The sequence below is a fragment of the Balaenoptera acutorostrata genome, chromosome 20 (genome assembly GCF_949987535.1).
Source record: "Balaenoptera acutorostrata chromosome 20, mBalAcu1.1, whole genome shotgun sequence".
NCBI classification, from domain to species: domain Eukaryota; kingdom Metazoa; phylum Chordata; class Mammalia; order Artiodactyla; family Balaenopteridae; genus Balaenoptera; species Balaenoptera acutorostrata.
The window spans coordinates 55,674,685-55,688,577 of NC_080083.1; positions in this window are offsets into that span (position 1 = coordinate 55,674,685).

Consider the following 13,893-nt stretch of genomic DNA (forward strand, 5'->3'; position numbering starts at 1 on the left):
GGGTTTATTTTTATTTATGACAGAAGGCCATTCTGCCGCACAGCTTGTGAGAGCAGGGAACACAGCCATTGTACTTCCCTGTTCTACAGGGAAGTTAGCTGCTATGTCTGTGTCTGTGTCTGTGCATGTGTGTGGATGGGCAGGGAAGCCCAGGATAGACTAGACAGGGGACCCTCCCAAGTGGACCCCATCCCAGCGCTGGAGACAAAGGCAAGCTCTTCATTTAACTTGACCTTGAGATTCCATTTATTGAGCACTTACCAGGTGCCCAGAAATGACTCAGGGATTCTAAATATGTCACCACAGCTATATGGCTATTTTATTTAAATTTTCTTTAGCAGGGCAACTTGAAACAAATGACCCCCAGGACTTCCCTGGTTGCAGGGGGCACGGGTTCGATCCCTGGTCGGGGAACTAATAAATAATAAAATTTTTTTTAAAAAGACCCCCTTTCTTTCTGGACAGTTTCCCCAGTTGCATCACAGGTCACTGCAGGAGTACGGGAGCAGCCATCTGGGGTGAGCAGAATCATGGTCTCCCAGAGATGACCATGTCCCAATCCCCATAATCTGTGAATATGTTATGTAACATTGCAAAAGGAGATTAAGGCTGCAAGTGGAATTAAGGTTGTAAATCGGCTGACCTTAAAATAGGGAGATCATCCTGGATTATCTGGGTTGGCCTAATGTAATCACAAGGGTACTTAAATATGGAAGAGGGAAGCAGCGTGAAAAAGACTGAACCGGCCACCTCTGACTTTGAAGATGGAGAAAGAGGCCACAAGCCAAGGAATGCAAGTGGCCTCCGGAAGCTTATTCTCCCCAGAGCCTCCAGGAAGAACACAGCCCTGCTGTCACCTTGACTTCAGCCCCATGAGATGCATTTTGGACTCCTGATCTCCAGAACAGCAAAATGATTGATACATTTGTGTGGTTTTAAGTCACTACGTGTGTGTGGTTATTTGTTATAGCAGCAATAGAAAACTGACATACCGTTTTTTAGAGCCACCACTGCCAGGCGCTGCAAAGGTTGATGCTCCCCGCACACAAGCTCATATCTCCACTTCACAGATGAGGAAACAGAGGTTCATAGAGGTGAAGTATCTTGCTCAAGGGATCACTGCAGATCCAGCCTCCAATCTCAAGCCCAGCAGACCTCAGAACCTATGTCACACATTGTGTTCAAAACCCTGGTCCAGGGGTCCTGGGGGGCAGGCATGAGCAGCTGTCCTCCAAAGAGTTCAGCCCCCAGGAAGAAAGCTCCCTCCCTCCAAGAGCTGCTGGGGGACATGGGAAGCCACCCAGCTGCCTCGATTTCCCCCTTCTTCTCCCCAGATACCCCTGGATCATCTCAAAAGAGCAACTGCCCAAAGGCTCCCCTCTCTGGTTTCCATTCAGGCAAGGGTGATGATGCAGGATTTCAAGTTTCACTGGGTTGTGCCTCAGACCACTTTGGAATCTGTCCCTTTTTAGCAAGATCTCCTGGCATCCAACCCCATGTGGGACCGTCCCCTACTGAGAGGCAAGGACCTCCCAACACCCGGCAGGTGTGGAAAGCGGTCCCTCCCCACTTCATCAGTCCCACTCTGCCTCTGCCTCCCATGCCCCAGCTTGTGGTGGGAGAGCCATGATCCCTTCTAGGTCCCTTGAGAGGTTTGAGGAGGAGGCAGATGAGGGAGGGTGAAGATGCACTCCCCCGGCTAGGAGAAGGATTTTTATCTCTTGTTTACCAATGTGCCCCAAATGTCCTGGACAGTATCTGACACAAGCTACATCCAGTAGAGAAGTTTGGGCAGGGAAAAGTAGAAGGGCTGGTTCTAAGGACCCCAGTTTCCAAGCCCAGCCTGACATGTCGTCAGCTGGGGCCATTTCTCACTTTGCCTTCTGCACCCTACTTCTACTTCGCAGGCCCCCTCCTCTCATGAAGTATTCACTCCCACGCCATCCAAAGAGTTCTTGCCCCAAACCTTCCCTACTTTCCACTGTCACCAAATCTGGTTGCTTTGTGCAAATCCCCATTCACTCTGAGTATCACCCCCAAGGTCAGCCTCCCCGTGCTATTCACATAGCTCCCAGGGCATGGCCTGGCCCCTGCCCTGCATGCTCACCTGTGCACCTGAAGGGCAGCAATGTCTGCAGGGTAGGGGGTGGTGGTCTTCTCAGCCCCAGATCGAAGCTGCCTCATTCTGGGACTTCCCTGGTGGTCAAGTGGTTAGGACTCAGCTCTTTCCCTGCCGTGGCCCGGGTTCAATCCCTGGTTGGGGAGCTAAGATCCTACAAGCCACTGCCTCACTCACTGCAGGAGTCTGGAGTTAGAGGGGCCTGTGCTCCAATCCTGCCGCCCCATCCCTGCCTTAATCGGGCAAATTACTCTCAGAGCCTCAGTTTCCTCATCTCTAAAGTAAGGATTGCACCTACTGTATAGCACAGGGAAATATACCGAATATCTTGTAATAACCTATAACGGAAAAGAATCTGAAAAAGAATACATATATATATATATATATATATATATAGTCCTACTGAAAACCTGAATGAACTTTTGGCCAACCCAATATGTGTGTATGTATAACTGAATCACTTTGCTATAAACTTGAAATTAACACAACACTGTAAGTTATCTATGCTTCAATTTTTTAAATGGTTAAATAAATAAATAAAGAGTGAGGATTGCCCCTAAGGACTTCTCACGGGGCCTGATACATAGTAAGTGCTGATTTTTGCCTGTCTTATTTTCCTACTAAGTTATAAGCTCCTCAAGGACTAGATTCAGGCACAGAGAAAGATACAATCATTGTTATTATTAGCTCCCATTTCTTGAGCACCCACCTTGCACCAGGTACGTGTCTCATCAATTTACACTAAGCCTGCAAGGTCACAATTACTTTTTCACGAACAAACACTGAGACTCAAAGGATGAAGAAATTTCATTCCTAGGTCTGTTCCCAAGAGAAACAAGAGCACACAGCCAGACACAAGCCAGTACACATGGCTTGTGTACTGCCAGCATGATTCAGAATAGCCAAGGAGTGTAAAAACCCCAAGTTGCTCATTGATGGATGAATGCATAAACTGTGGTGTGTCCTTATGATGGAATGCTATTTATTCAGCCTTAAGAAGGAATGATCCTCAAAAAATTAAAATAGAATCACCATATGATCCAGCAATTCCACCTCTGGGTATATACCCCAAAGAATTGAAAGCAGGGTCTCAAGAGCAGTGTTATTCACAACTGCCAAAAGGTGGAAGCATCCCAAATGTCCACTAACAGAAGAAGGAAAAAATAAAATGTGGTCCATCCATACAATGGAACGTTATTCAGCCTTGAAAAGGAAGGAAGTTCTGACACACTACAACACGGATGGACCTTGAGAACATTATGCTAAGTAAAATAAGCCAGTCACATATTGTATTATCCCATTTATAAGAAAAGTACAGAACAGGCAAATCTATAGAGACGGAAAGTAGATTAATGATTACTATGGGCTTGGGGGAGGGGAATGGGAGTGGCTGCTTATGGGCAGGGCGTTTCTTTCTGAGGTGATGAAAATATATAAGACTGGATAGTGGTGATATTTGCACAGTCTTACGAATATACTAAACCACTGAATTGTACACTCAAAAGGGGTGAATTTTATGTGAATTATATCTCAATTTTTAATAAATGAAATAACTTTCCCACAAGTACACAGTTAGTAAGGGGGAGAACCGAGATTTGAACCCAGATTCCGTCTCCAAGCCCGAGCTCCCTGGTTGCTCTGTGCTCTTGTGTATCTGCAGACACAGCACAGAGGGCGCTGTGGACCAGACACCAAATAAATGCTGCTCTGACTGGCAAATGCTTAAGAAGTGAAGGACGGGGACCAGGCCCCAGGATTCCCAGCGTGAAGACAGCCCTTGTTCCCGGCCTGTGACCCACCAAGCCCCCCCACCGAGGGTCTCCAGCATGTTATTGCAAGTACTTAAAACTTTCCTCCTAGAATATGGGTTACAAGCCCTGTCTCCCCGCCATCTTCTCTTCTCCAACTGATGAGGAAGAATCTTAATTAAGTGCCCCTTGGCTGCTGGTTTAATTCCATAAATATAAAATTGAAGCAAGCTAATAAAGCCATCAGTCATCCCAAATCCCAGCAGTTCTCTGAGCTGAGGGCTTTTTTTTTAATAAATCCATTTTTAAGATGATAATGAATTGAGTCTTGTTTGGAGTATCTGAGAAAGCTGTGGCCCAGTGAGGTGACACTGGGGAAAAGCGACTTGTCACCCCTGCATGAAATCTCTCACAGGACCCCAGAGGGCACACACCCCCTCCCACCCCCTGTGAGGCCAGGCCGCCACCTCTCCACGGGGCCCCATCCCCGCAGCCTGTTCCTTCTTGCTTCTGCCCAGGGCGGCTGGGGGGCCAGGATGGGGTGGGGTGTAGAGGGTGAGGGTGGAGGGGTGTGGGGAGATGGGGGGCTAGAAGTGCGCCCCTTCCTGGTCCCAGTCTCTCACTTCATGGAAGTCAGAGGTATTTTGTGTGACTTTCCAGGAACACGATGAGATGTCTCAGATGTCTCAGAGAATCCTGCCCTGCTCCTGAGCTGTACCCAGTCCCACCTGTCGGCACCTGTCCCACAGGTGTGGTCAGCCCAATCTTAGACTTGCCCTCAGGTGGAAAGGGGGGAGCTCAACAAACCCAGATGGTGAAATTTTTCGGTTTTGTCCTTCAAGACAGCTCTTGACTTGAAGAAAGAATGGAGCCGACACAGGTAGCTACCACCCAGACACAGCGGAGCTGACCCCGAACTCCCCATTCTGAGCTACCCAGGCCACTGACAGCCTCTGACAGCCTCTGACATCTGGCTGCCCAAGACCCCTTGCTGGCCCAGAACCATTGTCTTCCAAAAGGCCTTCACTGGCTTTTTGATGATTCACTTGGGATGTTTGAAATGTATGGAAATTCCACCTGCACATAGTTGGGGGAGGGGTCACCATCCTCACGCTGACCTAACCCTGAACTCCCAGCATCATGTCATTTGTAAAGCTGAGATTCTGAGTCAACAAACCCTGGGTCCAGATCCTGGCACTGCCACTTGCCGGCTGTGAGGACCAGAGCACGTCCCCCGCCCAGCTGAGCTCTGGTCCCCTCCACCACGTGACAGGGTGTCCTGAGAGGCCGGCGCGGGGGGGTTGGGGGAGAGGGGCGAGAGTCGATGCGGGTCAGGGGCTCAGGGCGGGGCCTGGCACCTCCGGTCAGTCCTCAGGGAATGAGTGTTACCATCTCCCAGGGAGGCCCCAAGGCCCTGGTGCCGTCTCTCCCCAAACAGCTAGGACCCCAACCCTGATGGCAGGAAACCTTACCCCAGCTGGCAGCCTCTGTCCCCGGGTGCTGATGCCCCTGTCCTAATATGGTTGGTTTCTCAACCAGGCCCGGTGTGGTCCTCCAGCCTCACGGATGCAGATGAACATGATCTTTCTTCCTGGCTCCTAAGGACGCAGGCGCGGAGCCAGGGGCTCGTGGTAGACTGGACTCACCAGACTCCTCCGTTAGCGCTTTCCATCTGCCAGCTGCCCAGCCTGGAGATGCTGCAGGCCTGAGGTTAACAGCAGATTTTGTCATTTCCTTGTGCATTTTGAAAACACAGTTATTTGCAGGGTACTGGTCGGAGTTTGCCCCTAAGTGCCATTTCTGTTGATTGCTAGCTGGGTCTGTATGTGGTGCATCACTACGCTTAACCTGCACAGTAGAGATGTACTGTTCACGTACTCCCACTTCGCCTGTGGCACCCGGGAGAGCCAGATGCAGAGCAGGCAATGAGAGGCACGGGACACAGCGTGCACTCAGCCGGGCCCCAGGACCCCGTCCCTCCAGAACCCACAGTATATGGACAGAGCCCTTCCTGCTGAGCAGAATCTTTCTGGCATATATTCTATTTTTTTTAATCAAAGTGAAATTCACATAATACAAAATTAACCATTTTCAAATACACAATTCAGTGGCATTTCGTACATTCAGTTCATTGTGCAATCACCATCTCTGTCTTGCTCCAAAACATTTTATCTCCCCAAAAGAAACCCCACATCCACTAAGCCTTATTCCCTATTCTTCCCTCCCTCCCATCCTTGGGAATCACTGATCTGCTTTCTGTCTTTATGGATTTGCCTTATCTGGATATTTTATACAAGTGGAATCATACAATATCTGTGTGGTCTTTCGTGTCTGGCTTCTTTCACTTAGTATAACGTTTTCAAGGTTCATCCATATTGTAGCATATAGTATCAGAATTTCCTTCCTTTTTATGTCTGAATAATATCCCACTATATGGAGGGACCTCACTGTGTTTATCCATTTACCTGTCGATGGACATTTGGGTTGTTTCCACCTTTCAGCTCTTGTGAACAGTGCTGCTGTGGTCTTTCTTCTCCTTCTCCTTCTCCTTCCCCTTCTTCTCCCTCTCCTCCTCCTCTTTTTCGTTGCAGTTAAATTTTGCTTGAAAAAGTAATCCTTGCATATGGTACAAAATTGTAAAGGATCTCCAAGGATATAAAGTGCTTTGTTTCCCTTCCACCCTTCCCCCCACCCCAGCTACCCTGTCCACTCCAATGGAGACAATCTAGAGTACCAATAGCTTGCATCTCCTTCCATCTTGTGCACTGTTTGTAACACACAGTCATAGATAACTACACAGGCACTTCCGGCTCTGTCCACTGAAGGTTCGTGGAAAGCATCTGGAAGAGGTATTCAGCCAGAAGGGGGTCATTTTCTCACAGGCTAGAACCTCCCTCAAGGAAGATGCCAAACCATCAAAGTTGAGACCCCCTCATGGAGGTATGAGTTAGAAAAATCTGTCCAGTGTGGTAGAAATGGTGTGAATATGGCTCTAAGTTAACAGTCAGCAGTGAAGATGGAAGAATAACTAGTGTGTATTGGGTTGGGGGGGGTGCTTTTCAAAGCAGAAGCTGCAATGCCCATTCAACATATGATGTACAATGGAGGTTCCACGGCAGGGAGCCAGGAAACTGGGGTCACAGCTGATGGCAGAGGAGAGGAGCTGAGAGTACAGCCATTCCGAGGTACAGTTGTTTGTTTATAGGGAGGAGTTAGCCACCTGAGAGGGCCTGACTACGTCCTGGCCACTGTCTCTAGAACAGCTTGCTTGCAAAGTTGGTTCTGATACATGCACCCCAATGTTCACAGCGGCGCTATTTACAATAGCCAAGACATGGAAGCAACCTAACTATCCATCAACAGATGAATGGATAAAGAAGATGTGGTACATATATACAATGCAATATTACTCAGCCATAAAAAGGAAAGAAATAATGCCATTTGCGGAAACATGGGTGGACCTAGAGATTATCATACTAAGTGAAGTAAGTCAGAGAAAAACGAATATCATATGATATCACATATATGTAGAATCTAAAAAAAAATTATACAAATGAACTTACATAAAAAATAGATCCACAGACATAGTAAACAAACCTATGGTTACCAAAGGGGAATTGGTGCTGGTGCGGGGCAGGGCCGGTTGGGGGGGGGGGGGGCGGATAAATTAGGAGCTTAGGAAGATATACACACTACTATATACAAAATAGATAACTGGCTACTTCCCTGGAAGTCCAATGGTTAAGACTCCAAGCCTTCAATGCAGGGGGCATGGGTTCAATCCCTGGTAGGGGTACTAATATCCCACATGTGGGGGCTTCCTTGGTGGCACAGTGGTTAAGAATCCGCCTGCCAATGCAGGGGACATGGGTTCAAGCCATGGTCCGGGGAGATCCCACGTGCCGCGGAGCAACCAAGCCCCTGGGCCACAACTACTGAGCCTGCGCTCTGGAGCCCACGAGCCACAACTACTGAAGCCCATGCGCCTAGAGCCCGTGCTCTGCAACAGGAGAAGCCACCGCAGTGAGAAGCCCGTGCACTGCAACGAAGAGTAGACCTCCCTCGTCGCAACTAGAGAAAGCCCGCGCGCAGCAACAAAGACCCAACACAGCCAAAAATTAATTAATTAATTAATTAATTTTAAAAAAAAGATCCCACATGTGGTGCAGTACAGCCAAAAAATAAAATAAATAAATAAATAAAATTTAAAAATAGACAGCCAACAAGGGCCTACTGTATAGCACAAGGAACTATATTCAGTATCTTGTAACAACCTATAATGGAAAAGAATCTGAAAAAGAATAGATTGAAACTAACACAACATTGTAAATCAACTATACTTCAATTAAAAAAAAGAAAACTTTGAGTGAATAAAAACCCCATTTATTTTACTCTAAAAAAAAAAGTTGGTTCAGAGCTGGCATCTGGTCATGTGGCGCTTGAACCGTCCCTCCCTTCCCTTGTTAATCAGGCAGGTTCGCCGTGCCTGCACTGCTTGTCCAAACGATGTGGTTTATGATGAGGGTCTGCCGTGCTGAGAGGACTCTGGAACTTTGAAGTTTGCTCAGCATAGATGTCCCCGTGAGAAGCCCCCAGTGAAAACCCTGGGAGCTGAGTCTGCAATGGGCGTCCCAGGGCAGACACACAGTACACGTGTAAGTGCATTTCCGTTGTTGAGGAAGGAGCACGCTCCGTGCCCCCTCACGGGAGGCAGTGGGGACGGGCTTCAGAAGCCTGTGCACAGATTTCTCCTGACTCCGCCTGCATCTTTTTCCCTTGGTGATCCTACTGTGTGTCCTTTCGCTGTAATAAACCTTAGTCTTAGGTACAACTCTGTGTTGAGACCTGTGAGTCCTAGTGAATCACCAAATGTGGCGGCAGCCTCAGGAACCCCAGACACAGGGGAACCAAAGAGAAAGATGGGGACTAAGTGGAAATCCAATAAAAACTGTCTCCATCCAAAACAGGAATCAGTGTGTGCTATATTGATGGGTTACCTTGGCTACAAATAATCTGAAAACTCAGAACTCCTTCAGCATAACAGTCACAGAAGACTGGAAGGGGCTGGCCTGGGTGAGGGTTGTAGTGCTGAATGGGATCCCGGAGAGGCGTTGTAGGGAGTCAAACACTCAGAGAACTGCCCAACATCCCAGGAGACAGGCACGGCCTACACAGTCTGCTGGTGATGGGCCACCCAGAATGGTTAGGATAGGGGTGCCCCAGGGCAGAAATCCTGCTCCCCACCCGTAGTAAACTGGGCAGCTCCAGGCCCTGGGGCCCTGACCACACCCACCCTCTCCAGGCCTTCCCAGCTCATGTCACACCCTTTTCCAGGGCTGTAGATTCCAATCTGTCCCAAGAGAGGTCTTCCTGGTGACTTGTCTCCACATCCATCCCCCATCCTTCCTCCCTGTAATACATTTAGGCACCCATGATCCCTCCTGAGGGTGTCTACTGGGCCATGCACTGTCCAAGGGGAAGACTCACCTCGCTTCTCACCTTGACCCACAATGCAGTTAGGGCATCAGGATTTGGCAGTGACCTTCAGAAGTTCTCCAACAATGAGAGCTGCCGGCAGGCATGACTGGGACACAGAGAGCAGAGCGGTGGCAGCAGCATGACTCAGAGTCCCAGCGAGCGCCTTGGCCTGAGGGTGTTGGAAGCCATCCATCAGCTCCACACCAGCGCTGCTCCTGTTTCTCTCATCGCAGAACAGATGATCCAGGACAGCCACGCTCAAGGAAACAGGAGCCAAGCTTGGCCGCTCCTGCCCTGACCGGACACTGATTGATATTCTGACAACCTCGTAGAAACGGCATGCTGCAAAGGGGACGAAAGAGAAAATAAAGTGGGGTGACATTAATCTAAAAAGCTTCTACGTAAAGAAAAAAGAAAGCTTCTACGCAGCAAAGGAAACCATCAACCATCAAATAAATAAATAAATATTTTTTAAAATAGCATGAAAAGGCAACCTATGAGATGGGAGAACATATTTGCAAACCCTGTATCCAATAAGGAGTTAATAACCAAAAAAAACAAGAAAAGCATACAACTTAATAGCTAAAAAAGGGACTTCCCACCACTATTCCCAGCTATTCCCACCACTGGTGGTCCAGTGGCTAAAACTCTGCACTCGCAATGCAGGGGGCCAGGGTTTGGTCCCTTGTCAGGGAACTAGATCCAACGTGCTGCAACTAAGATACTGTGTGCTGCAACTAAGACCCGGCACAGCTTAAATAAATAAATAAATATTTTTTAAAATAGCAAAAAAACCCCAAATAACCCAATTTTAAAATGGGCAGGGCTTCCCTGGTGGCGCAGTGGTTGAGAATCTGCCTGCCAATGCAGGGAACACGGGTTCGAGCCCTGGTCTGGGAAGATCCCACATGCCGCGGAGCAACTAGGCCCGTGAGCCACAACTACTGAGCCTGCGCGTCTGGAGCCTGTGCTCCACAACAAGAGAGGCCACGATAGTGAGAGGCCCGCGCACCGCAATGAAGAGTGGCCCCCGCTCACCACAACTAGAGAAAAGCCCTCACACAGAAACGAAGACCCAACACAGCCAAAAATAAATTAATTAATTTATTAATTTAAAAAAAAAAATGGGCAAAGGAAAAAAAAAATGGGCAAAGGACCTAAATGGACATTTTCCCAAAGAAGACATACAAATGGCCAACAGGTACATGAAAAGAAGCTCAACATCACTAATCATCAGGGAAATGAAAAACAAACCCACAATGAGATATCACCTCATACCTGTTAGAATGTCTAGCATCAAAAAGGCAAGAGATAGCGTTGGTGAGGATGTGGAGAAAGAGAGCTTTTGTGCACTGTTGGTGGGAATGTAAGCAGGTGCAGCCACTATGGGAAACAGTATGGAGGTTCCTTAAAAAATTAAAAATTTCCATGTGATTACCATATGATCCAGCAATCCCACTTTTGGGTATATACATGAAGGAAACGAAATCACTATCTTGAGGAATTATCTGTATTTCCACGTCCCTTGCAGCCTTATTTGCAATAGCCAAGGTATAGAAACAACCTAAGTGTCTATCGACAGATGAAGGATAAAGAAAAAATATATGCGGACTTCCCTGGTGGCGCAGTGGTTAAGAATCCGCCTGCCAGTGCAGAGGACATGGGTTCAAGCCCTGGTCCAGGAAGATCCCACATGCCGCAGAGCAACTAAGCCCGTATGCCACAGCTACTGAAGCCCGCATGCCTAGAGCCCGTGCTCCGCAACGAGAAGCCCGCGCACGGCAACGAAGAGTAGACCCCGCTCACCGCAACTAGAGAAAGACCATGCGCAGCAACAAAGACCCAACGCAGCCAAAAAAAAAAAATAGAAATGAGGTTTTTTTCCTCTCCTGATAACCAGGAAAAGTAAGGAAACAATGAATAGGCTGAGGAAACAACATAAACAGGCCTGAAAGAGTTAAGCAATCTTGGTTATTCTTTAGTTGTTACTACTAACAAACACTTGTAGCTAGACTTGTCCTTCCCAAAGCTGATGACTCTCTGACGCCATACAAATTACCCTTTGCACCTGGCATTTCTTCTCCCCCTACACTCCCCTGTAGCACTCATCATTCAGAAAGAAGGTCACGGGCCGATGACTTCAGGAACACCAGACCCGGTTGATGAGCCACCTGATGCCAGCTTTGGCCATGAATCTACAGAAGAAAAGAAATGCAAGACCTTCACTACTTTTGATCCTTTATCACATGCCCCAGACTGTGAGCCCCACATATAAAATCTTCTCCATTTCCCCAAGGAGCGGGGGCACAGTTCTTGAGGTATTAGCCTACTGTGTCTTCCCTTTGCCTGGCAAAGAAAATAAAAAGCCTCTCTATTTCTTCTCTTCCAATTCTCCGTCTCCGTATTGTTATTCGGCATAGGTGCACAGGGAGCCAGATTTGGCAGCAAGCTCAAGGGTGATACCAGGAGGCGGGAAGGATGCTGAGGTCCATGTCCTCATTAAGGCGGAGGGGCGGGGCCTTCAGGCCTGGGCACCACTGGTAATGCTCGGCGGCCACTCACGGAGCTGCCTGACTGCGCCTTCTCCAGGGTGTCCCTGAGACGTGGAGCCCAGAGGACGGAGCACAGGCCCGGAGTCAGCAAGGGGAGGGGGCGCCCTGTCCCACCTCTGGGCTCACTCCCTGGATAGTGTGCTGAGCGGCACTTTGCTCTCTTGCTTCTTCTCGGTACAGGTTTCACTGGCGCTGGCCCACCTCCAAGGCCGGGCCTGAGCTCTTCTTCGGTGGGTCCAGGCCAGCGGGGTCCTTTCCGCAGGGTCAGATCCGCGGAAGCAGACGTCTGTCCCTGGAAGGGTCTGAGCTGCTTCCCCACCCCGTGAGCTCGGGGTGAAGGTGGCGGCCCCAGCCTGAGGCAGGCCAAGCGGAGCCCCAGGATGCCGGGCCTGGGAGGGGCTCACAGGCCCAGTCTCTGCTGCTTCTCGTGGGTTTGTGCCCCTCACCCTGCAGATCCCCCTCGTGGGAAACAGCCTGGGTCGTCTGAAGGTCCCACCCCACTCGTGCTCCTGTTCCCAAAGAGAGGATAAGACACAGTGTGCTAGTTTGCTCAGGCTGCCACAACAAAGTACCGCAGACGGTGGGCTTAAACAACAGAAATGGATTTCCTCACAGTTCTGGAGGCTGAAAGTCCAAGGTCAAGGTGTCGGGGGTCTGGTCTCTCCTGAGGCCTCTCTCCTTGGCTGCACATGCTGCCTTCTTGCTGGGTCCTCACAGGGTCTCCTCCGAGCACACGCATCCCTGGCGTCTCTCCGTGTCCACGCTTCCCCTTCCTGTGAGGGCACAGTCACACTGGTCTGGGCCCATCCTAATGGCCTCGTTTTAACTTAATCATCTCCTAAAGGCCCTGTCTCCAAACACAGTCACAGCCTGAGGCCCTGGGGTTGGAGGGACACAATTCAGCCTGTAACACACAGTCTACAGGACCTATTCCTGGACACTCTATTTATTTATTTATTTATTTTAATTTTTTTTTTTTTTTTTTTTTTTTTGGCCTTGCTGCACAGCTTGTGGGAATCTTAGTTCCCCGACCAGGGATTGAACCCAGGCCCTCAACAGTGAAAGCACTGAGTCCTAACCACTGGACTTCCAGGGATTTCCCTGAACACTCTCAAAACAGGAGGAGACAAAGGCAGAAGCCACCTCCTCACCGCAGCTGCCCACCACTGCCTCCAAGAGACACAACCTCAGGGCTTCCCTGGTGGCGCAGTGGTTGAGAATCTGCCTGCCAATGCAGGGCACACAGGTTCGAGTCCTGGTCTGGGAAGATCCCACATGCCACGGAGCAACTGGGCCCGTGAGCCACAATTACTGAGCCTGCACGTCTGGAGCCTGTGCTCCGCAACAAGAGAGGCCGCGATAGTGAGAGGCCCGCGCACCGCGATGAAGAGTGGCCCCCACTTGCCACAACTAGAGAAAGCCCTCGCACAGAAACGAAGACCCAACACAGCCATAAATAAAATAAATAAATAAAATTTGAAAAAAGAAAATGCTCCCTATTAAAAAAAAAAAAAAAGAGACACAACCTCAGCTTGTCGCTATGACCCACCTATGGGTTCAAATCCTACACCGACGGTAATGATCCAAATTACGTAAATTAAGTTTGGGGACAGGGACTTCCCCGGTGGCGCAGTGATTAAGAATTCGCCTGCCAATGCAAGGGACACGGGTTCAATCCCTGGTCCGGGGAGATCCCACATGCCGTGGAGCAACTAAGCCCATGCGCCACAACTACTGAGCCTGCGCTCTAGAGCCCGCAAGCCACAACCACTGAGCCCACGTGCCACAACTACTGAAGCCTGCGCGCCTAGAGCCCGTGCTCTGCAACAAGAGAAGCCACTGCAATGAGAAACCTGCACACGTCAACAAAAAGTAGCCCCCCACTCGCCACAACTAGAGAAAGCCCACGCACCACAATGAAGACCCAACACAGCCAAAAATAAATTTAAAATAAATAAATAAATTTATTTTTTTTAAAAAGTTTGGGGACAAAGGA